The sequence below is a fragment of the Columba livia genome, chromosome 5 (genome assembly GCF_036013475.1).
Source record: "Columba livia isolate bColLiv1 breed racing homer chromosome 5, bColLiv1.pat.W.v2, whole genome shotgun sequence".
Lineage (NCBI taxonomy): Eukaryota > Metazoa > Chordata > Aves > Columbiformes > Columbidae > Columba > Columba livia.
Genome location: NC_088606.1, coordinates 43,855,376 through 43,880,305, shown reverse-complemented (window position 1 = coordinate 43,880,305; position 24,930 = coordinate 43,855,376). Strand labels below are relative to the sequence as shown.

Sequence of the window (24,930 nt, the reverse complement as noted above, 5' to 3'; positions counted from 1 at the left end):
GATGTATTTCATCCTAAATTTAAGTACTGCTGTTTCTTTTACAAAAATCCCAGAACAAAGAAAGCTATATTTCCTATAAGTTAATATCCTGTGGTAAATTAAGTCTGATCTCTGAGAGGTTGTGAACAGCCACTACTGGGGGTGTTAATGAAGCTTCTCTCCTATGTGGATTGCCTGGTGTTTAATAAGAGGTCACTTTGCAATTCTTCTGTCAGCCATAGCATTAATGCTTTCATGACATTTTTAGGATCCTAATTGCATTTGTGCCATCTAATCTTCTTTTAAATTTGGTTGAAATCAGCCAGGTAGTTCCATAGTAATTGAAGGAAGGCCCCTCACAGTTTTATTTCATAAGCTTTGTTTCCAAGGGAGAAAACAAAAAAAAAAAAGATTTAAAATCTGATTTGTGGGCACATGTTGCTCTCTGGGGGTGCAGCATGTTGCCTCAAGAGCCTGTTGGTGGTGTATTTATGACTGAAAATGAGAACCTCGCAGTGACAAATTGGGCTGCAAATCCAACAGGTCTTAGCCCACAGTCTGAAACCAGTCACAGCAAATTTGTTTTGAAACCTAAGTCCAGCTCAGCCTGGTTGAGCAGTATGACACTGTGGTCAACCATACAGAGGTTAAAAGTGCAATGGTTTTCACTTGGTGGGCAAGCAGGTTTTGCCAGGGTCTCTGAGGAACAGCAAAGGGGCCAGGTGGTGCCTCAGCAGCAGAGATGGGCACCTGTGTAGCTTATTACCTAATCAGCTTTTAACACAAAGAAGAAACAGATTTTCCACCAAAATTCTCTGCTGTTCAGTTAAATAAACTTTTCAGTTTGAAACAGGAAAGAGGAATATTGCTGAAGTCTTTTCAAGGGTCTTTTTTTCCTCCCCTTTTTTTGGGATGTGGATGAAGAAAGCCTATGAGAGCCTGTCCTGGAGCCTAAAACTGTGAGTTGTTCCTTCATTACCTTCTTTTGCCCACTTAGTATGACTGAGTAGCAATCCAGTTTAGAGGATGCATGCTATGGGTAATTCAGAGTGATTTTTTTCTGAGAGCTGCCTGTTGCCTCTCATGTTTGCCTGGTAATTGCTCAGGCAAAGTATAGTTTCAATCAGAAAACTGATTCATAAAATGTTCCCCAACTGGATTATTATCCAATCAGGTGTTATAAATTGTAGGACATTCCTCAATAAACACATTATGATTACCTTTAATATAGGACATACCTGGTGGTTGCATTGTATGTGAAATGATTAGACATTAGCTAAAAATGCCCATTTTTTTCCTTTGAAAAGACTTATGTGCTGCTAGTCTAACAGGAGTCTGAATGGTCTTGTTATAGGCTTGTATTGCAGTAATACCTAGAAGCTCTAATAAAGTTTATGGTTTCAGTAATCACTGACCAGCTCTAAAATAAAGGAATATTTCTTGTGTGAAGAAATTTAAATCTGTGATAAGAGAGTGAGTGCATTTGAATCTAAGAGGGCTGAGGCAAAGAATTTGTCGTCAGGTATGCAAGGTACAAATACAACCTGCAGCCACCGATTATTAGCCCTTTTTAGAAAAACAAACAGAATTATGGCTGTGAACATCTCCAGCTCAGATGCTGGATTTTTTTACATGTATCTATTAATAGCTTAAATTATATAAATTTATGTAAGTGTTAATCCAAGACCACAGTTCTCTACCAAAGACTGTAATTTTTCATCTTACTGTCGCTATCTATCCCAACAGAGAATAATTTAAGAATAAATAAATAAATAAAATATCCAGTGAGTAGGGGTGTTGCAAGGTCTTCTGAGCAGAAGCTGTTTCTAAGTCAACAGCAAAAGTCTGTGATTCCACAGGAAGGTGAAGATACAGCTTAAATTGAATAGAAACTTGGCCAAGAAGGAATCTGGTGGAAAGATCTTATGTGGTATGGTTGTGGCTTTCCTGGCAGCTATTCTTGGCATCCTGACAGACTCTTCCCCCAACTCTGCTGCGGTCCTAGGAAAGTCCAGCATGGGCAGTAATAGTTTTTGATAGTTTTTAATTAATCAGTGTTTGTGCTTACAACTATCCACTTCTAAGTACAGTTCAGAAGAAAGTATTAAGTAGTGAGGAATATGTGATGATCTCTGATTTTCAAATACCAAGGAAATAGCCTCTTATGTGTTGTAAATGGTTTTCTTTGGACAGTGTTTTTAATGTGACAGATAGGGGATTTATCCTGTCCTGCTTTTGGAATTGTTTAAAGGTCAGTTTGTACATCTCGGATGGGTGGTTAAGAAATTAGGCTGAAACGCTATATGGCTATATATCAGTCTGCAAACTCCACTTGTGGTTGTGAATGTTGATTTGATTTACAAATGACACTGTATCCTGGGTTCTGTCTGGACATTTCTCCCTGCTACATTGTTTGGTGCTAGCTTGAAACGCGAAGTTTGCTTTTCTGTCCTGCACTAGCAAGTTAGCTGCAGCCTATGGAGAACAATCAGGACTTTAGGTGGGCTGCAGCCGAGCAAAAATATTGACTGGCTTGTGCTGGGTGAGGAAGAAAAGGTCAATAAGTGAGGCTGAAACTTTATGGAAAGGGAACTTCAATAATAGGTATTTAAGAGAAATAATGAGGCTTGCACAGGAAAATGAGGAAGGACCTAAACGAATGAAAGAATTGACAAAAATAGATAAAGATGCTGAAAGGCAGTTATGTTTGGCTGTTTGTTTTCATAGCTCTGATTACATAGTGTGTGGTGCTCATGTGTGAAGCAAGATTTATTTAGGAGACTCATTTGGAATATCCTCCAAGTCTCACTTTATCTGTTGTATAATTTGTATTTGATTAGAAGCTAAGTACCAAAATCCAGAATTGAGGGGAGTGTGCAGTTGCTCCTGAAAAGGCTCTGAAAGCATAGCACTGTTATTTGCACGTGCTGTCAGACTCTAGAGCCCTAGTTTTCAGGAAAGAGCAAAAGTGAGAATATCTGAATCCCCAAAAGCATGATTAGAAGTGCAGAGCTGTTGAGATACCATTGGAATCTGGTTACTTCTTGCAGTTTAACGGCATGAGATATCCAGAGGATGGAGATTCTTGCTGAAGCCTGGTAAGCATCACAGTAGGGTGTGCACCAGGGCTGTAGAAATAACTCTTCTGAGTTTCATTTGCGCAATGCTGTCTTCTAATTTTTTTCTCCATTGAACAAAGATTTTGTTCCCCCCTCAATAAGAAAGTATTCTGTCTGCATGGGTGCACAGAATGTGTTTTCTTGCATTTCTGCTAATAGGTAGGTGCTTTTAAAGTAGCTTTCTGTGGCATATTTAATGTATATATTATGGAATGGACTATAAGATATGTCTTGTGAAGTCCACAATTACAGGGCATGAGATACGTTGTACGTTTTCTATCCGAGCAGCCCTTTCCACTTCATAGAAAGGGGGTACCCATAGCAGCCTGCTGCTCCAGCTCTTGTGCAGACTGATGCACAGGAATCACAAAAGGACTATGTGAGACATCACAAGTGTTACTGAGGTATTGTTTTGCTGTGTTTTTGTTTTGGATTGTTGTGGGGTTTTTTTACAGTTATTATTGACCAGCCCCTTACATGTCATTTTAGTCTTACACTTTTTTTCCTACTACTCTTTGTCAGCTCTAAGCTAAAGGAGATGAAAACCCAAAGCATAAGACTGAGTTTCTGGAATTTTTGAGTCCTCTGTATTCCTCTTGCTCTTGCAAATAATTTATAACAAAGCCACAAAGCTCTCAAAAATATCCACCTTTTTAATTTATTATTTTAAGTATCTTTATTTCTGGTGTGCTAAGATCTCCAAACTTTACTTGAAAGTAAAAACTGTCTATTTTGAAGTCATCTTTACAGAGGACAAGCATTTTGTATATGGGACGTAAAGACCACATTTGTTTGTGAACCTAATTGCCTACTACTGCGTAAGCAGAAGACAAACTGCTTATGTTATGCGCTGTTTATGAAACATGTAAAAACTTGATACTGTTTTGATGAAAGGCACACTGGAGGGAAGAGACTGAGCTTTTACTTTGTTTCTCTATGCCATGGTTTAACCCCAGCCAGCAACTAAGTACCATGCAGCTGCGTGCTCGATTTCTCCCACTCCCCAGCCCTGGTGGGGTGGAGGAGAGAATCAGAAGGGTGAAGTTGTGAAAATTCGTGGGCTGAGATAAAGAAAGTTTGATATGTAAAGCAAAAGCCACACACACAAGCAAAGCAAAACAAGGGATTAATTCACCACTTCCCATGGGTAGGCAGGTGTTCAGCCACCTCCAGGACAGCCAGGCTCCATCACGCATAATGCTGACCTGGGAAGACAAACACCATAACTCTGAATGTTGCCACCTTCCTTCTTCTTTCCCCAGCTCTATGTACTGAACATGATGTCATATGGTATGCAATATCCCTTTAGTCAGTTGGGGTCAGCTGCCCCAGCTGTGTCTCCTCCCAGTTTTTAGTGCATTCCCAGCCACTTGCTGGTGGGGCGGTGTGGGAAGCAGAAAAGACCTTGACACTGTGCAAGCACAACTCAGCAATAACTAAAACATCCCTGTGTTATCAACACTGTTTCCAGCACAAATCAAAAACATAGCCCCATATTAGCTACTAAGAAGAAAATTAACTCTATCCCAGCCAAAACCAGCACAGTCTGCCTCTGCTTGATAATTTGGGAAGACTTTCTGTAAATCTCTGACATTGAGAACCATTTGAGAAGTTCCCCTTAGCCAGGCCAAGTCTGGGCTCACAAGCACAATTCCATTATTTCAGGTGGATTTTGTTACTGCAAGCAGCTTAGGCAGCTGCATAGCAGGAATGTTTAACCAGGAACAAGAGAAACTTCCATAAGCTGCTTAATTTTGACTTGGGACTGTTCCTTCAAAACAATTACTTCTCAGAATCTGTAGAGGAAAAGGATGTAAAAAGAAAATTAAAATCTAATTAAATGGAGGTAGTAGTGTCTGACTAGACAAATCCTAAGCCTTAGCAAATTTTTGAAGGTTGCATCACCCTTTCTGCCTCTGGAAGTCTTTCTTTTTACTTTTCTGTCCTCCTCTTGCACTTTAATCATTAGTTTTTAGGTAATGGGAAAAGCTTAAAAAATAAGTGGTTTTTTTATATCTATATGTAATTCATAAATACAAATATTTTATATATATTTATTTTTAAAAAAGGTATGTATAAAAAATGTGATCCAACATTATTAACTAAGCTACCCTGGTAGTGTCAATGTGTTGAACAGGAGAAGAACATTATTGCTGTTTTCACAAGAGCCACAGGTCTTTATTTGTAGTGTTTGCAGCCAAATTTCAGCTTAGGCAACTGTTCTGCTTCCTCTAATTCCGTCTTTATAAACTGTGTAGTCATTCTCCTCTTCACTATTAAGCTGCAGGGTGGCATTATAAATTCACTGTGGTGGATGAAGTAATTCATTTATAGTATGGGCTAAGCTCTCTTTTCCATTTCATTAACTTTATACTATTTTAACTACTCACCTCAATGGAATTATAATGTTGGAGAGCAGAACTCCTGATACTTCGAGGCAGGAGGAGGAAGGAGGAAAAAAGGCCCTGTTGAGAGCACATATTTGCAACTTAAAGAGTTATACTTAAAGTAGGGCTGGTGTTCGTTTTAAAGAAAATGGCACCAAAGTATGGAAATTTTTTCAGTTTCAGCAGAAGTCTGGATTGAAAGCACAGATATTGAAGTGCATGGGGTAGGAAATTAGGCTCTAACTTCCCCTGGGGAAGTAGTATAAGGCAGAGGCAGAGGAGGGATTTATGTTGGGGTCAGAGTGTTTAAAAGCTGATTTCTGAAGTGAAACAGTTAAACACTAAAACAGTAAAAATTAACAGTGCCCATATACAAATACTTAAGGAAGAGTAGAAATGGGGCAGGCATGAATCAGGCTTAACACACACATATGCATGCTCTGCAAACCTCCTGCTTTTTGCAGTTCGGATTTCCCAGTTCTGTTGCAGTTTATCTGTCTGGATCTCACCCCTTATTGTTTGTCACTTCTTTCCTTGAACCCATGTAAACTTCTTTGCATTCACAAATTGCTTCAGTAAGGTATTCCAGGGTTATGATACCCTGTGCCTTCCTGGTTATTTTGAACATGGTTCTCTCTAGTTTTGTTTACTGGACTTCCTTGAAAAGACCATCTATCCCTATCCAGCCTTTCCATGTCACTCATGATTTTGCACAACTGTCATATCCCACCTAAATCCCTGCCACAGGCTGAAATGTTTTGCCTACCTGTTGTTCTTCATATGGAAATCACTCCACACTTTTGGCTATCCCTATTGCTCTCTTCTGAATGTTTTTTGGTTTTCTAAAAATGGACAATTTTTAAGCCAAGTGGTTTTGCAATGCACACACTTCATATATATATATATATGTTCAGTAGAGTGAACTGTCACTTTAAACAGTGGCATAGTAACCTGTTCTGTTCTTCGTTCTTTTCCTAATTTCAAATGTTTCCTTAGTTTTCTCACTGCTGTTGATTCCTGGATTGTTACTCTGTGGAACCAACTATTAATATTGTGACCTCCAATTCTTGCTCTGGCAATCACCAGCCTAGAGCCACCGTTTCATGTATAAAGCTAGGATTCTTCTTCCTTATGTGCATCATGCTTATTTCTATTGTGTTTTGTCTGTCATTTTATTGAACAGTTTTGTAAGGTCCTTCAGGCTTCACAATCCATTCTCATCCTTACTCCTTTGAATGTACTTGGTATCACTGGTGCACTTCCTTGCCTTATCACTCATGCCTTTGGCAAGGTTATGAATTAATAAAATGAACAGCACAAACAAAATAGATTCCACTAATTACTTTACTCCACTGCAAGTACTCAAGTACTGACCAACTATCTATACTCCACCTCCTATGCTTTCCACCTTTTAGCCAATTACTCATTCCCAGACCTCCCCACTTCCACCACTGCTGGTTAGTTTTCTTCAAAGGGAGTCTGTAAACAAAAAAAAAAAAAAAAAAAAAAAAAAAACAAAAAAACAAAAAAAAACCAAACAAACCAAACCAAAACAAAACACACAAAAACCCAACAACAAACAAACAAACCCCTTTGATTATATCAACTGATTTTCCTGTTCTTGCTGATTTCTTTAAATACTTCAAATAATTTGAAAGACAAGACTTCCCTCTACAGAACTTGTGCTGGTATCTGATTCATAGGTCTAAGGAAGTTGTATTTTTGTTGTTGCCCACTAATTCTAGCTAGTGGAAATTGCTTTCTGTTTCTGATTTGATTTTCATTCTCTGACTTTTCATTTACACGAGGTAAATAATTTCCATATTTGCATGCTAAGAAACACTCTTCCAAGCTCCATGTTCTTCTGCGCTCATTTGGCTTTTTCTTGCTCATCAGTTTCAAAGTTCACTCACAGTCTTTGTTTAAAGTACTAGCAGCTTGGTCCCCTTGCATTTCAGATGAAGTCTATTGCTCCTGTGCAGGCTTTATCCAGATGTATACCTGGGTATTTTTATGAATTGAAGAAAACAGCCTTTTGGAGTTTCGTGCTTCACATAAATTTCTACTAGCTTCACACTCCATCTCTATCAAATAGATGTGCCCTAGGAAAAGACAATTTAATCACAAAAGATTGACTTTTGCTTTAATGCTGGAAAGATACAAGTTGTCATATTTGAAAACATTTTAGATTGGGTTTTGTATATAATGTTTTGCTGAAGAGGTCTCATACAATAAAAGAATCCTTAATTCTATGTTGATTTGTTTTTGGAAACATGGATATTACTTTTCTAAAAAATAGGATTATAGTGGATCAACAAATTTAGCAAACTTTGCTTCTGAATATTCCAAATATTAATTAATATATTGAGCTGATGATGGGGTTAGTGATGCATGTTAGAATTGTTAAAATTTCATGTAGTCCTGCTCCATTCATATAGCTATAATGAAGAAGGCTGTATTATGGATAATTTAGATAATCTGCAGGGGCACTAAAGCAGTGACTGTGAAGGAGAATGTGGCATGTTGTCCCCCTAGGCCACGGAGCACTCCATTTGCTGGAATATCTCCTAACTGCTATTTAGTGGGTAGCTAGTGGAAAATAAAATTGCTTCAGGCAATTGAGAATCTTATTCTGTATTATGAATGTTTGCAGTCTAGGCAAAGAATAGGGTAAACTAACTCCATTTATATAAAGGGGAGAAAACTTGAGGCAAAAGAAAATGGAGGCAAAGATCAGTTATCTTCTCTTAGCAAGATTTCTTTTGAAGGTGGGGAATTGTTTGTGTTAGGTTGGGTTTTGAGGGTGGAGGGAGGTGACATTGATGATGGGTGGAAGTGGTAGCTAGAACACCTGTTACTGCTTCTGGAGACAATTGCTTCCAATACCTAATGGTCACCCACAAGTGTCTTGTTGATCAAGATGATATTCCCTGGTTTGCAGGAACTCAGACATATATGAAAAACTGAAACTAACAGAAGATCATTTTGTAAGAGGAACATTTAACACTCTGGAAGCTGGCTGAGTTCACCACAGTCTGCTGAAATCCTCTGGGGAAATGAGAACATAGATTGTGTATGCTAACAAGTGATGAGATTAACAGGGTAGGATTATTTTGTTTTGTTTTGTTTTTAGAGTGAAGAAGCTAAAATAAAGTGAGCTTTAAGGTGTTGAGATGATGAAATGTTATTAATCTACATAAATTGGATCCATAGGAACTTGTTGATCTGGGAATCTGTGCAGGTGCACCTGCCCCATAAGGTTCGGGGCTTTCAATGCAGGAACTACTGGCTTTTTCATGTCCTTCACACCTCCTGTGCCCCATCATGGCTGCCATCATGTACGTGCTTCAGTTGGGTGCCAACCTCCATGTAAACCCTGGGGCACATTTGCCTCTTGGATGGAGAAGTAGGAGAGGTGGGACCCCAAGATCAACAGACAGCGAGGCACCTCAGACAACAAGGCACTTCAGCTTGGAGAAGCTCTGGACCATGTGCATATATGACCACAGCTTATATCCAACACAGGTACCAGGGCCCCCACTGGAGACACCCTTTGAGTGTTTTTTCTCAGAGCAGTGGGACTATGATTAAAAACTGTCCTCTTGGAATTGGGATGCCACCCAAGAAAATTTCCTGGGATTGAGTGTCCTCACTGCCTTCCTTCCTGGCCCAGTGAGTGATTATTTCTTTGGGGTGTATCCTTGAGTGAGTCTCCCCAAGTCCCCCTCCTCCACAGGTGAGTGATCCTATATTCTGGGTCTCCTTGAAGGAGTTTCCCTTTGGGAATGAGTCCATGGGTGCTTCAGATCATCATTCTCATGAATTGTTCTGTAGTAATAATATCCCTGACTGGTATGCCAAACTTGTAGTGCGTTAAATGTTATTGGAGTGTTGTTTCACTTTGGATTACCCCTGTTTCTCATTGGTTTCTGTCATTTGGTTTCAGTTTCATCATGAAATAAAGCATTTTTGAGCTTATCCTTCATTTGGGTTAGTTTTGATATCCCTCTGTGACAGAATCCCTGTGTCCAGGCATATGTGTTATTGTTAAATATGATGGTGAGAGGCAAAACCAAATAGTGATGTATAAAAATAACAGAGTCTAGGAGTGCTGTGGAAGGAGTCCAGCAGGAAATCTTTTCTTCCAAGTTCCCCACATACTAGCCCTGGAGGAGAATTTCATCTCATAAAGTAGATTTCCCAAAATGGTGTCATCTGTGAACAGGCTGCCCTTAGGATACAGAGAGGAATGCTTTGGAGACTAAACAGTGTTTTCAGCAGGATGGTGTGATGATCTTGCCTCGGGTAAGTTTTTCTTTTCCTTCCCACTCAAACTCACTGTCAGCTCTTTTCTCACTGCGCCACCTGCTCTCCTGCGGACTGGATGTTACACGTGTGCAGTGCATGTGGTATATCTCTTCTTGGAAATATCTTCCAAACTGTGCATGACTTTCCCTCCTGATGCCTCCTAGTTCTCAACTAGATTAAGAGTCTGCATGACTTCATCAAGAAGAGAAAACAGTGTATCTCAGAACACATGAATGAGAGTGAGTTAACTGATTAATACTCCAGTCTAACATGTGGATAAACTCTAATATCCTTTTTTGGTGCTTATGTTTCATTCCCAGACAAATGTCACACTGAAATCACTGGGCTAGGGTGGGTGGTGCTGTCTGCTTGCTTGCAAAAAGCACACATCTTGCAGGGCAGACATGCTATCCTAGACAGACCTAAAAGCTTTGCAGAATCAATATAAATCTTTAGAGATCTTGTTGATTATTGTGTCTGGAAGGAATCCATAACTATCAACTGCAATGTTTAATTCTGAATTCTATGTGATTAATTCTTATTTTAAATGAAGTGAATTGAGTGGTCATGTACAAATGTTGAAATTCCTATTAGCAGATGGGAGCTGAAAAACATATGAAATGAAGTTTAATAATAAATCAAAGCCAGGAATCTGTATATTTGGATTTCTGGGAAGCAAAAAGTGGCAAACTGTAGCTTATGTTAGCATCCTGAGTGGTTTAGGTTTTGTCTGTGAGAACATGGAAGGGGAAGTTGAGAAGAACTCTACATCCAAAAGCTGTTAAAAAAAAGAAATAATTAGATGACAAGTGAGACAGCACGTAATTATAAGAGCTTTTCTTTGGTTACTTGCTGGTTCTGTTTTGAAACATCATGTGTCCACCCATGAAGCAAACAATAATTGCCACAATATTCTTCTTCAAACCCTTGCCACAACAGAGATGAGGCTGTACTGTCTAATTATTCCTTTGCCACATGGTTTTCCATTTGAGTAATTTCCTTTGGTGCATTGGCTATGGTGTGTTGTGCTATTCTACAATTACTAATTAATGAATCATAGAACTATTTTGGTTGGAAAATATGTTTAAGATCATTGAGTCCAACCATTAACCCCGCACTTCCAAGTCCACCACTACACCATGTCCCTGAGAGCCTCATTTACGTGTCTTTTAAATGCCGCCAGGAATGGTGACTCAACCACTTCCCTGAGCAGCCTGTTCCAGTGCCTGACAGCCCTTTCAGTGAAAAAGTTTTTCCTATTCAATCTAAATGTCCCCTGGCGCAACCTGAGTAAGTTTAAATGTACTTATGTACATTGTTGGAGTAGGAAGGGTTCACTGACAATGTCATTCACTTAACCCCTTATTTTTGATACTCCCTTCTACTGTCACACCTTTGACATTTGTTATTCATGGTGGCTTTGTGGGTTTTTTTTAGTTTCTTTGGGGTTTTTGTTTGGTTTTTGTTGTTGTTTGGGGAGCAGGTTGGAGGGTTGTTTTTCAGGGTTTTGTTTTGTTTGGTTTTGTTTTTTTCTTACTTCTCATGTTGAGGGTAGGATATTGTCACTCCTAAAGCCTGTGCAGATTTCCCCTTCCCCCCACCTCCATTAAGCCGTATGGGTTTATTTTTAGGGTGTGTTGCTTGGGCTTTTTTGGAGGACAGAAATGTCTTTAATAGAATTCTGCAGCATAATTCCACTTTCTAGCCAGTGTTGCCTTCTAAGGCTGGTATTAGCCTTCGGAGAGACATGCAAAACAAGATTTTCTCCCCTCCATCTTCTAAACACTGATCCATGGTGTGCTGTGTGACCAGTCAGATAAAGTCCAGCTGAGAATTCTCAGGACTGTAACAAAAGGAGCACACATAGCTAATGGTGGTTCAATAAGAAGCTAATCCACTGTCTGCTGATAAGGTTTACCTCATTCTTCTTCTTCAGGGAAAAATTGATCCTTGATGTTCTTGATGCCACTATGTCTCCAAGTATCAGGTTGCTGTGAATGCGTAGTATTCAGTGCTAATGAACACAGTGGTTGTACGTACACTGACTGTTCCATGTCTCTAATTTGCTATGAGAGTAGGGAGGGGCAATGCTGATTCTTGGCAAATGGAGAAGTTGTTTCAAAGACTAAAGCTGAACTTTTTGTTGGGAATAGGTCTACAGGCCTCTTGAAGCAGGTTGTGTGGCCTGTGATGTAGCTGAAATCATGACTAAAAGTCAAGCTGCGGGGGAGAGAAGCCTATTCAGTTGATACTGATGGTGGAGAGTTGACTGATTCTGTCCTTCTAGTTACAAATCTGTTTGGGGTCTTTCTGACAAGGAAGTCTTCTGCCTGTCCCCAGAAACAGCCTTGGGAACCCACATGAGGCATTAACTACAACGGTGTGGAGAACAGAAAATAAGCCATCTGGCTATTGGTTTTCCTTAACTTTCATTTTATAGGTTAACTTCACAAATAATTGTTTTGTGAAATGGTTGGGTTTTGGTTTTATGGTTTTGTTTTTTTCTTTTTGGTTTTATGTGCTTTTTTGTTGTGTGTTGGTTTTCTTTTTTCTTTTTCTTTTTTTTTTTTGTGGGGGGGGTATTGTTTTTTGGTTTGGTTTGGGTTTAGTTTTTTTAAATTGAAAGCTGAAGTTTTCCTTTAAACTTCTAAATGCAAAATACAGTGTTAGATAGGCATATCTTTGATGACCAAAGACCAGCTTTATTCAACTTGGGTATTAACAATTCTCTCTTTTCAAAGAATAGTTGAGGTTGGAACAAACCTGTTGAGACTATCTAGTCCCATCTCTCCCACTCAAACAGAGGCAGCTGGAGCAGGTTACCCAGGACTGTGTGCAGTCAGGTTATTAATACCTCCAAGGATGAAGACTTCACAGCCTCTCTGGGATATCTGTTTCAGTGCTTGACCATGTTGGCAGAAAAAAAAAAATATCTTCTGTGTTCACATGGAATTTCCTGTGCTTCAGTTAGTGCCCATTGCCTCTTATTCTCTCACGTGACACCACTGAGACAAGTCTGGCTCCATCTTTCTTAAGCCCCCCCGCATTGGGCATTTATACATGTTGATGAGATTCACCTTCCCACCAACCTTCTCTTCTTCAGGCTGAGTTGTTCCATCTCTCTCAGCCTTTCCTTGTATTAGGTGCTCCAGTCTCTTCACCATCTTAGTGGCCCTCTGCTGGACTTGCCCCAGGAAGTCCGTGTCTTGTGCTGGGATACCAAGAACTAGAGACTCCAGATGACGCCTCACCAGCGTCAAGCAGAGAGGGATCACCTTCCCCTAATGCAGACTGGGATGCTATTTTCTCTCTTTGTGGCAGCTGAACAAATCTAATTTCTAATCTTATAAACATGGAATGCTTGAATGTTAAATATAAAAAGATTTTTAACACTAAATCGGACTTATCCTTATGGATTAAGAGAAGAATATTTAAGCTGCTGTGAAATCACCATGGCAGTAATGTTAACAAGACAAGACTTCAGTGACGTTTTGTGTCCTATTCTGAACTGAAATCATTGGGCATTGGGTGAAAGAATAATTGTAAAAAAAAAAAAAGCCGCCTTTTTTTAATGAAAAAAATTGCTTCTGGAAGGAAGGAAATACTGGGGATTTTTGTCTAAATATATCTGATTTCAGTGAAACAACCAGACCTTTGATTTAATCAAAATATTCCTCTTCTGTTGGATAGGGAAAACACCAGGTGAGACCTTCAACATTCCTTATTTAGAAACCAAGAGCCAGATCTATGATTATCAAGGTGTGCTTCACTAACTGAGTAGATATGCTCTTGCTGCACCCTTTTAAAAGTAGGGGTGAAAATGTCCTGCTTTTTGGGTGCTCTGTGAAATTGTGTTGTAGTTGAGCATTATCATGTTAGAACTGGGGTTGCGGATTCGGGGAGAGGGCAGGGGGCAGTGTGCATTTCTGAAAATCATGATTGTCCATCCCAGAACTGGGCATTTATAACCTCGGAGAGACAGCACTTCTCAGGATTTCACAAAAGGATCTCATGTAAGACAGGGCTTTTTTTGTCATTCTGAATTTTAAAACCTAGAGAGGCTGGTAAAACTGGCAGTCAGCCTACAAAGTCTTTGTTATCTCAGAAGTACAAATCCTCCTTGGATTCCTTGTGGTATACCGGAAAATGAGAATCAACATAGCTTCCCTTGATTCTAGCCTACATTAAGACTGACCTTGAGGACAGGATGGTTGTTGGGCCAGTACTATCCCATTATGTCTGCTGGTCACAGCAAAGATTCAGGAGGTGGATACAAAATTCAAATACAGAGAAGCAAGGGATATAGTCTGGTTTTTATTGGAGCATGGTATTTAAGATTTGAGTGCATGCTTTATTTTTGTTGTTTAAATAATACCTAAGAACAATTGTCCTGAGGTACAATTTCCTTCCTTGAAAGGGTTATCAAGTCTTTACTGTGTCTGCAGTATGGGACATGCAGTCTCCTAGTTAGTGAGAACAGTGCTGTCATTACGGGTTGGTCATAAGGGAAAATTATGCAGGTACAATTCCAAACAGTGTCCTAGTACAGTGCAACACTCTTATTTGAGTCTCCTTATCTCTTACATACAAAATATGATCACTGTATCAACAAAAACATCAGAGAAAATTTCTTTAAAGTATTATCCTCTGGAAGAGCCTTGCTGTGAGCATGCAATAGCCAAGAGACTTTGGCTAGATGATCTGTTACTTTTAGGCAGCATGGAGTGACTAATCCACTGAGCTTTATGGGTCTATTTAAATTAGATGTATGCAGGCAGTGCATTATTTATAACCAAATGCATGAATAATTAAACATGCCCACTCTTAGCAGGTATCCAGCTTGTGCCAAAAGCCTGCACTAGATACTTGCTTTCAGAATTATGGAGACTATCGGATAGCACTCTGTTTTGCTTGTTTGTTCCACTTTGCTCTGTCTGCTCTTCCTTTTGTATCTTTCTAGCTTGGCTCTATATTTTGTCTGGGGAAGAAGAACTGATGATATATTCACTACATTATTGCCTTCATTCAGAAGTGGTATACTATATCTAAAAGACATCAGGTACATCTGTTTAGGATCAATGTGTGGATTTCATTTCTGTTTCATTTTGATGGAGAGAGAGGCATATTCAAGACAAGGGACTTAAAGGCAGCATGGCAAAGGGACAGTACAATGCTCCTGGACTATCAAATCTATTGTATAGTCATGCAAGACAGTTCTCAAAAATTGTCAGTTCAGAGCCAGTTGCACTGGGACACTGAAATGCAGTTACTTCCAATGCAAGTTATTTCCCTGCCAAATTTTTCTTTCCCTCGCTTCCACCTTAGTGATATCTACAATCCAAGGGAGAAGAAAGAATTTACACTGCCTGCTCTCTTATCTCTATAATGAGTGACCAGAGTTAGGGCCTTTTAGTAGGAAGTTTGCTGCTTGTTCTTCTCTGAAATGTGGACGCAAAGTCCATTGTAAGCAATACAGTATAATAAATTTCTGTCCTTCCTTAGTCTGAGCTTCTCTGACTGAATTTACAATACTATTACTTGTTTCTGCCCAATCCCAAGAGTAAACAGTTAATTGCAGTCACATTTGCAAACACTAGGCATCCCAAACAATTTTGGAAAGAACTACTCTTCAGAACAGATGACATGCTGGGTTGTTTCACGCAGAAGTAAATGCAGCAGAGATCTCCAAGTTCTCTGCAGTTGAAAACAGAATGCAAGTGCTCTATCTCTCAGCATTGTTATACAATCCTCAGTTGACTGTTACTGAATCATTGAAGAATTGTTGAGGTGCTTTGCTGGGAACTAAAAATATTGATTCAAGCTCACTATCTTTGTGGCTACAGATAAATCATTATTTGCTGTATCTCAGGTCCAAATCCAGTTGTCTGCAGAATAACGGCTCCCTAATCAAAGGAGTAATATGAAGGGAAAAATGCACCACAGGTAGCGAGGCACTTGAGTTCATAGTTTGGAAGGGAGGTAAAGTTAGCTAAATATTATAAATACAGTACTTTTCCTGCAACAGCACCAGAGAGATCACTTCTCTAGCCACTGAAATAGAGCAATTAGACAGTACAGCCAATTTATAATAGTATATACACAAGTTTCAAGTACAAACTTGGATTAAAACATCCTGAAAAGATACTGCACAGAATTGTTAGGCCAGATGGTTATAACAGCTCTGGGTGGATAATCGCAAATGTTCGAGATATTGAGGTGGGTCATAAGGCACACTTGAGAAGAGAAGGCTCCAAGGAGACCTAATTGTGGCCTTTCAGTACTTAAAAAGAGCCTATAAGAAGGGTGGAGACGGGCTTTTTAGAAGGGCCTGTTATGACATGACAAGAGGTAGTGGTTTTAAACTAAAAGAGAGGAGATTCAGCCTAGACATGACAAAGAATTTTTTTTTACAATCAAGTGTTGAAACACTGGCCCAGGTTGCCCAGTGAGGTGGTAGATGCCCCATCCCTGGAAACATCCAAGGCCAGGCTGGATGGGGCTCTGAGCAACCTGATCTAGTTGAAGATGTCCCTGCTCATTGCTGGGGGTTGAACTAGATGAGCTTTGAAGGTCCCTTCCAACCCAAACTATCCTATGATTCTACAAGGTCTTTAACAACATAAGATCTTAGTAAAGTTTTTGGCTGAATAATGCTCTTGGGTGTTGCTTCAGGACTAAGGAGGAGAGAAAAGATGCTGAGATCAGTCATTCATTTTACCTAGCTGTCTCCTGACCCTGTCACCGCCCCCCAAGATCTCTTATCAAAACACTGACCATAGCTGACATGGCTTAAAAGAAAAAAAATCTAACAGAATCAAAGAAGCAATAGAAAATCCATACAGGAAAATAAAGTATTCTCTGGTGGTATCCCTAACAGGGAATAAGCAATAAGATTTTCAAATCCTATGTAAAAAAAATCAAGACAAACTGGTATTAATCGTATCATGATACATTTTCCCTGTTTTGGCATCTTAATGACTGCTTGTGATTCCCCAATGCATACATAGTCAGTCAATGACAGAATCTTTTTGCATTCTCACATTGTTTTACTCCAACAGAAAAGACAGATTCTGTGATCTAGCATGAGGATTAAGCTCATTGTGCCAAAAAAACCCGGAAGATGAAAGCTTCACAGAATTGCAGTATGATCTCTAGATAAAGTGTCAATCCTTCTTGATGGTGGTACTGGGCTGGGAAGGGAAAACTCCCACGTACAGCAAACAATCAAAGACTTAAGTCCACTGCATAATGTGTGATCTGAAGCTCAGGTGCAACACAGGCATAAAATGTTTATGATGAGATCAGATATATATGGAGTAACGTATTAACTTTGGTCACTGGGTGACCTCAGTGGTTCTACTACTGGCTCTGCTGTAAGATCCTCTTTTGTCCTACAAGGTGAACCAATAAGGGGGACAAATTCTACTCCAATGATGGCTTGCATATGAAGTTTCTGATTGAAAAGCAGAATCAGAAAGTCTTTTCAGAGGAGAAGGGCATGTGTTTTCATTAAACCTTGTTACGAGTTCAGGATGCCCAGTCACAGCTGAAACATTGTTGCGAGACCCTCTGTCCATATAGAGCTGTGCTGATTGATGGGCTTGAGAAGTCAACTCTCAGGTAAGATTAAACCTAGTTTCCATACACTGCTTGTTTTCTTTTTAGAGACTCCTAAAAAAACAAAATAGAAATCATGTGCAAGTGATGAAGGAATCAGGGGCCTAAAAGCTGTTTTGTTTGCTCCTGTTCTCCACAAAGTGCTGTCTGCATTACAGCCAGTGCCTGTCATTACCTGCTTGTAGGGGAGAGAGAAAGTGAACACTTTAATCAAAGCTGTATTAGCAAGATATTTACTGCCCAAACTCCTACTTCTTTTAGGTACTTGGACCCCAGTGGCATGCTGTGATGGATTTGTATGTCAATGTTATACCATAAATCTAGAATAAAGTTTTGTGAAGAAGTGAGAAGGCAAGAAATAGATAGGAAATTAAATGTATGTTTGCATTGATTTGGTTTAGGCTATGTACATTTAGGATTCTCTGATCACTACAGAATCAAAATAGTTTTTAAATAACGGGTTATTTATTCCCATAAAAGCCTATCTGTAAAAGTGAGATAGTGCTCCTCTGCTTATCTGAGGAACTAATGCACAGCAAGATTAATGCAGAATTTCTTTGGACAGAAAGAGCCTGTTTTTAGTGTGTGTTTCCAGGGTAGGCTTCTCAGAATACGAAGTATCTAGAAGCCATTGCAGGGAGACATTTGTATTAGGCCAAGTAAAAACCAGTCTCTCCAGCAATTTCAGCCACATATGAATGCTCAGGGGTGGGGGACTACAGTGGTTCCGTGGATTCCCTGATGGAGGGCATGGGAACAGAGATTAGCCTTGAAGATATTAAGGTCTACCCATGAGAAAGATGGGAGTAAAGGAGTATCCGGAGATATTAAGGTGTAACCGTGAGAGAGAAGGGAGTAAAAGAGTAACATTGATGACAACAAAATTAGCCAATGAGATGTTACTACTGCAACTTGTAAACAATAGCAAAAAGACACCTGAGCTGGTAAAGACTATATAAAAAGCTGTTTGTGGCAATAGATGGAGACTGCTGTTTGTGCTTAAGAACTTGGTCTATGTCGTTTGTCTGTGTCAACCGTGACACTCAGGTTACATGTGGAAGTGAACAAGTTGAAAGGTGCGTATGCATAAATGCAAATGAAAGAGGAACTGTATCTTTATGACTAAGAACTTTTCATTGTGGAACATTTACATATTTAAACACCTGCAATCTGAAAGAGACTGGCTCAAACTGAGGAGGGAAAACCAGAAGAAAGCAGTCTAAAGGTTACGGACAGTGTCCACTCAATAAATTATTGTATGTCTTTCAAGAGCAGAGGGGTCACATGCAAGCCTTTTCTGTCTGTGCCCAGTAGTGACCCTGGGTTCACCACACGGTTTGTGAGAGCTTTGCTGATCTCACTGCATATGCTGCTTCCTACATCTGACATCATGCCCAAATGTTTCCACCTCAAAATAAAAACGACATCTAATATAATTTCTTCAGTACTGGGGAGTATGAATGTCAGTGATAGTTCCCTTCAGGACACAGAAAACAGAGCAACATAAAGGTAGGATTTCCATTCATTGAATGCAACGTATCTGATGATCTGCAGTTTGCTGGAGCACATCTCAGGTTCTTCACAATCTATTGGTGGATTGAAGGCAGCAACTCTATAGTTAGGAGCCAGAGCAGGACCACCTATTCCCCACTACCTCCCGTGCAGTTCTGTGAATCTCAAAGTCTGAATTCCAGTGATGTACTAGAGATCCTTCCCTTACCAGTTTGCATCTGCATTGACTAGTAGTTAATTCAGCTCATTCTTGTCTGATGGGTCTTTGGGGGATTAGCTAAAATAATTCTGTTCAATTTCTAGTGGAGAAAAATCTCCATGAGAATGAAAAGCAGGCTTACTAGACATTTGTTGACAGATGCAGAGAGATAGAGGCCTTGGTCTTTAATTCCTTCTTTAGCCCTAGATATCCTCTATCAGGACCACCAAAGCAATGTACGAAGTCTGCAATTATACCATCTCTGGTGCGTCTTCCTCTGGGATAAATGAAGGGCTTCGTTTCTCAGGACGATTAATTTGGCACCTTTTTACCCAGCACTAAATTTACTGAAGGCTGAAGGAAATTGCTAACCATAATATTTGGATTTATGGACTCACTCTTGTGAGACGTTCCTTCTTGAATATCATTCAGACAAGGAAATAAGTTAAATGAAGATGTTGTAATCCTGCAGCATGTCAAGCATGACCTTGTGGTGTAAGGTCTTCCTTTCTTAAACAGTGCACAGACTGGAACAGCTCTTACCCTGAGCAATGACACAGAGCTTAAACTTCCTTCAAGTGATTCTCTCTGATTTCAACACTCACCCACCCCCCCAATATATATTTCTGCCTTGCTTTCCTTGCAGTTCTTCACCTAGCCACTACTTTTCAATCATTTTGACACTTCAACACTCAACTTTTAAGTTGTCTCTATTGAACCAGAGGAACTGTTGTTTTGGAGCTTTTCTCACCTTTGCTGCAGTTTACCTCCTGTGTGAGTGTGAGAGCATGGATCCTTTCACAGAGCACAGTGATTCAGCAAAGTTTCTGCATCTGATTTCTTTGCTGACAAGCAGAACTGGGTTGGATATTATGGGATAAGAAAGCCAGAGATTTGAGATATTTGAGATGTGTCAGATATTCCTGTATCAAACTGAGACTTTTTTAAAGTTTTGGAATAAAAATTCTAAGGCAAAGTATCAGCTGAAGCCAAATATTTTATTTAAACTTTAACTGCTTCAATTTCAAAGCAATCACTCTAAACCAAAGAATAAGAATTCTTCATTTTTTAAAATGTCAAGACAGACTGTTTAGGTGACTTTGAAATGCTTTCAAGATGCAAATTTTGAAAACATTGAAACTCAGCCTTACTCATGAAAAAAGCGTGTGCAAGTCAGTGAATTCCCATAAAGCTTTTTTTTTTTTTTTTTTATGAAAACACTTCCTGACTGGTGTTATCAAATCTTAGCTGTCCTCGCTTTCTCCTGTGATGTCAGTCCTGGACCAGTATTACCACGTTAGCTTCAGTTATGCCTGGTTAATTCCATTCTGCATCAAACTCTGTGGCTGAAGCACGTCAGGTACCTTGATGTGTCAACATGAGGGGCCAAGCAGAGCTCTCTGTGCTGGTTGCAGCACCAGCAGCATAGCTGTGGTAGTCCAGCGCTGTGCCGTTCCTGCTGAGCAGAGTACACTGACCTGCGTGGAGTGCCATGCTAACAGAGATGGGCTGGTTCTAATACCCCAGCTGGGTTATTTAAAACCAGGTAATGTGTGGATATTGAATATTCTCTTGTTCTGTGTCAGTAAATCCTTTCTTGGTACAGTGGGACACAGCTAAATTGCAGCTTTATATGGTCACAGGTGTGAGGAAAATCTGAACTGAAATCACGTACAGCTCTGGCTTCCCTTGTTTCAACAGGTATTCTGTTTAGCATACTTTGAATTTCTTGATATATGCCAGACAAAACAGACAATTCTCTTTCCCCAGTCTGTGGATGCTCACAGTACAGTATCAACCATGCTTAACGGACTGAGACAAACATCATTTTAAATTAAGAATTATTGTCTCGCATTTTGAGAGAAGTGCTGGGGCAGCACCACGTAGGAGGCAGCAGGGACCAAGCAGGATAGCACAGAATGATTCTGCTATTTGTCAAATAGAAAAAGACTAATTTCCCACTGGCTACAGAACTAAAGCCATGCAGACATACTTCTCAGCACTGTATCCTTGGAGGACAGGAGTACACCAGGATAGTGGCCATTTTCAGTAGTCTGCAATGAAATACATTTTTGCTGTGAGTTTAATTCAGACTGGACTCCTAAAATGTACTGTTATTTTCCTGTGTTTACTCAGGACAGGCTGCAGCTCGCTTTTCAAATTGCCTTCTTATCTCCTGACAGCATCTGTTGAGAGCTGAAATGGCCGAAGAGGGAACTGATGAATAAAAATTGTTCAGTTGTCCCATTGCTCAGGAGATCAGCAGCCTCCATGCTCACATCTCACCAAAAATGGGGAAGGCAAGAACCTGAAGACACCACCAGGGTCTAAGTGTTGCACAGTGGGGACTGTGCTTGTTGGAGACCACAGAGACATTACTCAAAGCTAGTATTAATGTCTATTTTTTTGCAGCAAGATTGCTTCTCTACTCTAATCACCTTAGCTGACTGGTGTTTGGTGGGCTGTAGGGATTTTTTTGTTATGCTATGACACCGAACAGCTTCTGTCTGTGCCCAGTGAGCTGTGTGGCAGAACCTCTGGGTTCTGGTGTTATGTGTTTCTCTGTGTGAAGTAAGGTGGGAGAATGGGGGTAGAGGAAAAAAGGTAAAACCTTAAAACCGTTTGGGAGTTGATGTAAAAAAAAAAAAAAAAAAAAAAAAAAAAAAAAAAAAAGCTGAATTTTTGATCCTCCCTTCCTTTTCTTTTCTTCTGTGTTCTGTCCTACTAGTGGAGGCACGCTGGCATGAAGCCAAAGTGGATCAAACTGACATTTTCGTATTTGTATGCAAAGCTTCTTTACTTTAAAGAGAGATTTTTGGCACAAGGAGAACAACTCTGGCCCACATGATCCTTAAGGTAATCTGAATACCTGCAGCTCATTGATATTTCCTATTGCTCTCACACTGAAGTGAACTTCTTTTATGTATTAGGTCTGATAATGCAACAGCTTGTGCTCAATGGGATACCCATAGGATGTTGTACTAGATGCTCAGTGTCTTGCAGGTTAGCAGTATTTAGCAGACACTGACACTGGATTGAAATGACCAAGGACTCTGGTGGGATGGGGTTATTAACCCAGAAATGTCTAAGGTCTCTCTGTTACCACAGCTCTATTTGGATGAACATGTGTGCAGAAGTAGGTGGTGGAGGGAGTGGGATGAAGCCAAGCAGGGGTGAAAATGGGGAAAATTACTGTTTCTGCACTTTTGTTTCCTGGTCTTTCATTCCCAGGATTTATTCTTGCTGCTGGCCCTGTGTATGGAGAAGGCACTGAGCCCCATATAACGGCTTATGGAAAACGGTGATTTCTTTTAAAGCTTCCTTCAGTCACTTTAACCTGTGGCCCACAGACAGTCAAAGTGATGTCTCACTGCTATGACTTGGCAGTTTTCTCATGGTTTTACCTACCAATGCTGCATCCTGTTTAGATCAGCAGTATCCTTGTCCTTAAGCTCAAGCCCTGGCAACGGTGATGATGGAAATGCCAGTACTGCCTCAATATGTCACTTCACATTGGTCTCCTGAGACAAGAAGGCCACTTGTTTCCAGAAAGGCACAATAATTTGTGTCAGCTCGTTAAGCTGGCATACTGCTGATTCAGGCATTGAGCTCTAACAGAGCACTTTGTCCCAGCTCTGTAATGGCCTGTCCTTTGTTTTCCCTAAGGGATAACTAGGATAAATTCCTGGAGGGAAAGGTCAAAGAACTCAGGAAAGATTGTTATTGTCAATCTGAATTAAAACTGATGCTGGAAATATAAGATTTGAATGCAGCTTTCAATAACTGGAAGGGAAAAAAAGTAACCTATCTCTGGGAGTATGTGTAAATCTTAAGCTCGTGACAGACTACAGTTTCTGCCTGTATCCAAGTGCCTTAGAAGGAAGGAGGGAAGAATTTAACAGATTAGGAATGGAACTTGTTAACAGCTTTATTAATTCATTTTTGAGACTAAGAGAGGAAGTTTATAAAAAATACGATAAGGAGAAAATGCTAAGTGGTCACAGCAAGATCTTACGCCAGATAATTTTGCAAGAGGTGGTAGATAATACAAGAAGAGCTGATTCAAGGAGGTCAAGCAGGACAATTTTTTGGAGGATTTGTCTGTGGTTTTGGATGATGGGTGGTATTAAGTAGCTTCTGAAAAAACTACGTAGGGCAGATGTTCGAGACAGTGGATCTTAGTGTATGCTGCATTCTAGAACTAAGAAGAAATGGGTGCAGTGTTTTGTTTTCACTTTATATCTGCCTGGGTTCATTAATTGCAGTTGCTTTTCAGAAGCCTGAATAGCTGAGACTAGGAGAGTGTGAGAGAGGAGACAGCAAGCACATTCCTGAGCTGAAATTACAGCTTAGAAATTGGTCAAGACTACCTAATTTTGCAGGGAGAATCATAATGTTTTGCGGAAGGTGGGGAGAGTTGCTTCACAATAACAGTCCTTTGATCTCCTGATATTAAACAAACTAACTTTTGCAGATGAGACTGCAGCACCAATTTATGTGCTTAACTGGATGAAGCACTTTAATACAGGTGTACTTTCATAACCTCTCCTATGCATGCTTCATCTGCCGCTCCTTTTTACTTTAAATAGTTGCAAATATTGCTAGAGAAGCTGAAAATGGCCTCACCATTCAGTTTTCCTGTTAACTGGCAAATTAGAAAACCCTTCCATTTTCTGAATGCTGTATTTTGCTGACTGCTTGTTTTGATTTGGTAGTTTAAAAGCATCTATATGAAACTCTCATCATAAGATATAACTATTGAGCCACACTTCTCTGTATCAAACAAAAAGCTGAGGGGGCTGAGCAACATTTCTTGGTGGGTTTATACACCTTTTTCTTTGATAATCATGAACCAGTTAAGAAAACAGTCTTTTCTGGAGAAATTAAAATTTTATTGCAGAATCTTGCAAAAGTGGAGTTGAAACTGAGTAACCAGGTGAAGATCTTGACCTCTTGCTCAAATTTGCAAAACAGATCCTGAATAAATTTATTTTTGAGATTTGTGGTCCTATGCCTTCTGTGCCAGAAACAATTACTTTATTTTCACTTACACCTACAGAATGCCAAGCTTGATTCTTGCTGGGATCAGAAAATCCAAAATACCATCAGAAAGCATGAGATTGACAAAAGTTCTCAACTTCTTGCCAGAATTACACATGAAGTTTAAGACTTCTAAACCGATGTATCAAAAAAAATCAATCAGTCAAGAGTCTATGGGTAATCGTTTTAAAAACACACATGGAAATTAGTGTTGTCCCAAGAACAGGGTTCTGTCACCCAGTGTGCAAGAAAGCCAAATTGGAGCACACAGAGATTAGATATTGTTTATTACAGAGTTGCACAAGCCTGGATGCTGGAATAAAGCCAGCACTCTAGAAAGAAAAGTAACAGCCATTATATACAAAATCTTATCACTACATTCACACCCTAAAGAGGCAATTGGTTGCACATTTGCATGTTGGCTACATATTCATTTTAGCTTATAATGAACAACATTCAGCTAAAGGACACTTTATCTAACAGTGTCAAGATACGTGTTAAAGCGAAATTCAACTAACTGTGGAGGCTTCAAACTGTCTAAAGCTGCAAGGTCAGTCACTCTGATTAGGTGTTTTGCAAGTCACCCTCATCTTTGTCAGACTGACCTGAAACTGAAAGGATTTATGTATCTTTAGGTTAGCAATTGCAGACATGGTTCATTCTTTTAAGTGGTAATGAGAACATTAGTGCCAGTCATTTCATTCTGTCTTGAAATACTGTTAAACTTTATGTTTACCAGATGAAAGTTTGGACATAGGCCTAAACTGTA

At 39.7% G+C, this 24,930-nt stretch overlaps 1 long non-coding RNA gene across 1 annotated transcript; it reads left to right on the top strand.

The window, feature by feature from the left end:
• The first annotated feature begins 682 nt into the window (after positions 1-682).
• On the top strand, positions 683-24,294 carry LOC110358563 (uncharacterized). Its single transcript, XR_002413108.2, has 3 exons — positions 683-938; positions 21,850-21,977; positions 22,353-24,294. It is a non-coding gene; the product is annotated as an uncharacterized LOC110358563 (long non-coding RNA).
• Positions 24,295-24,930: the final 636 nt, after the last annotated feature.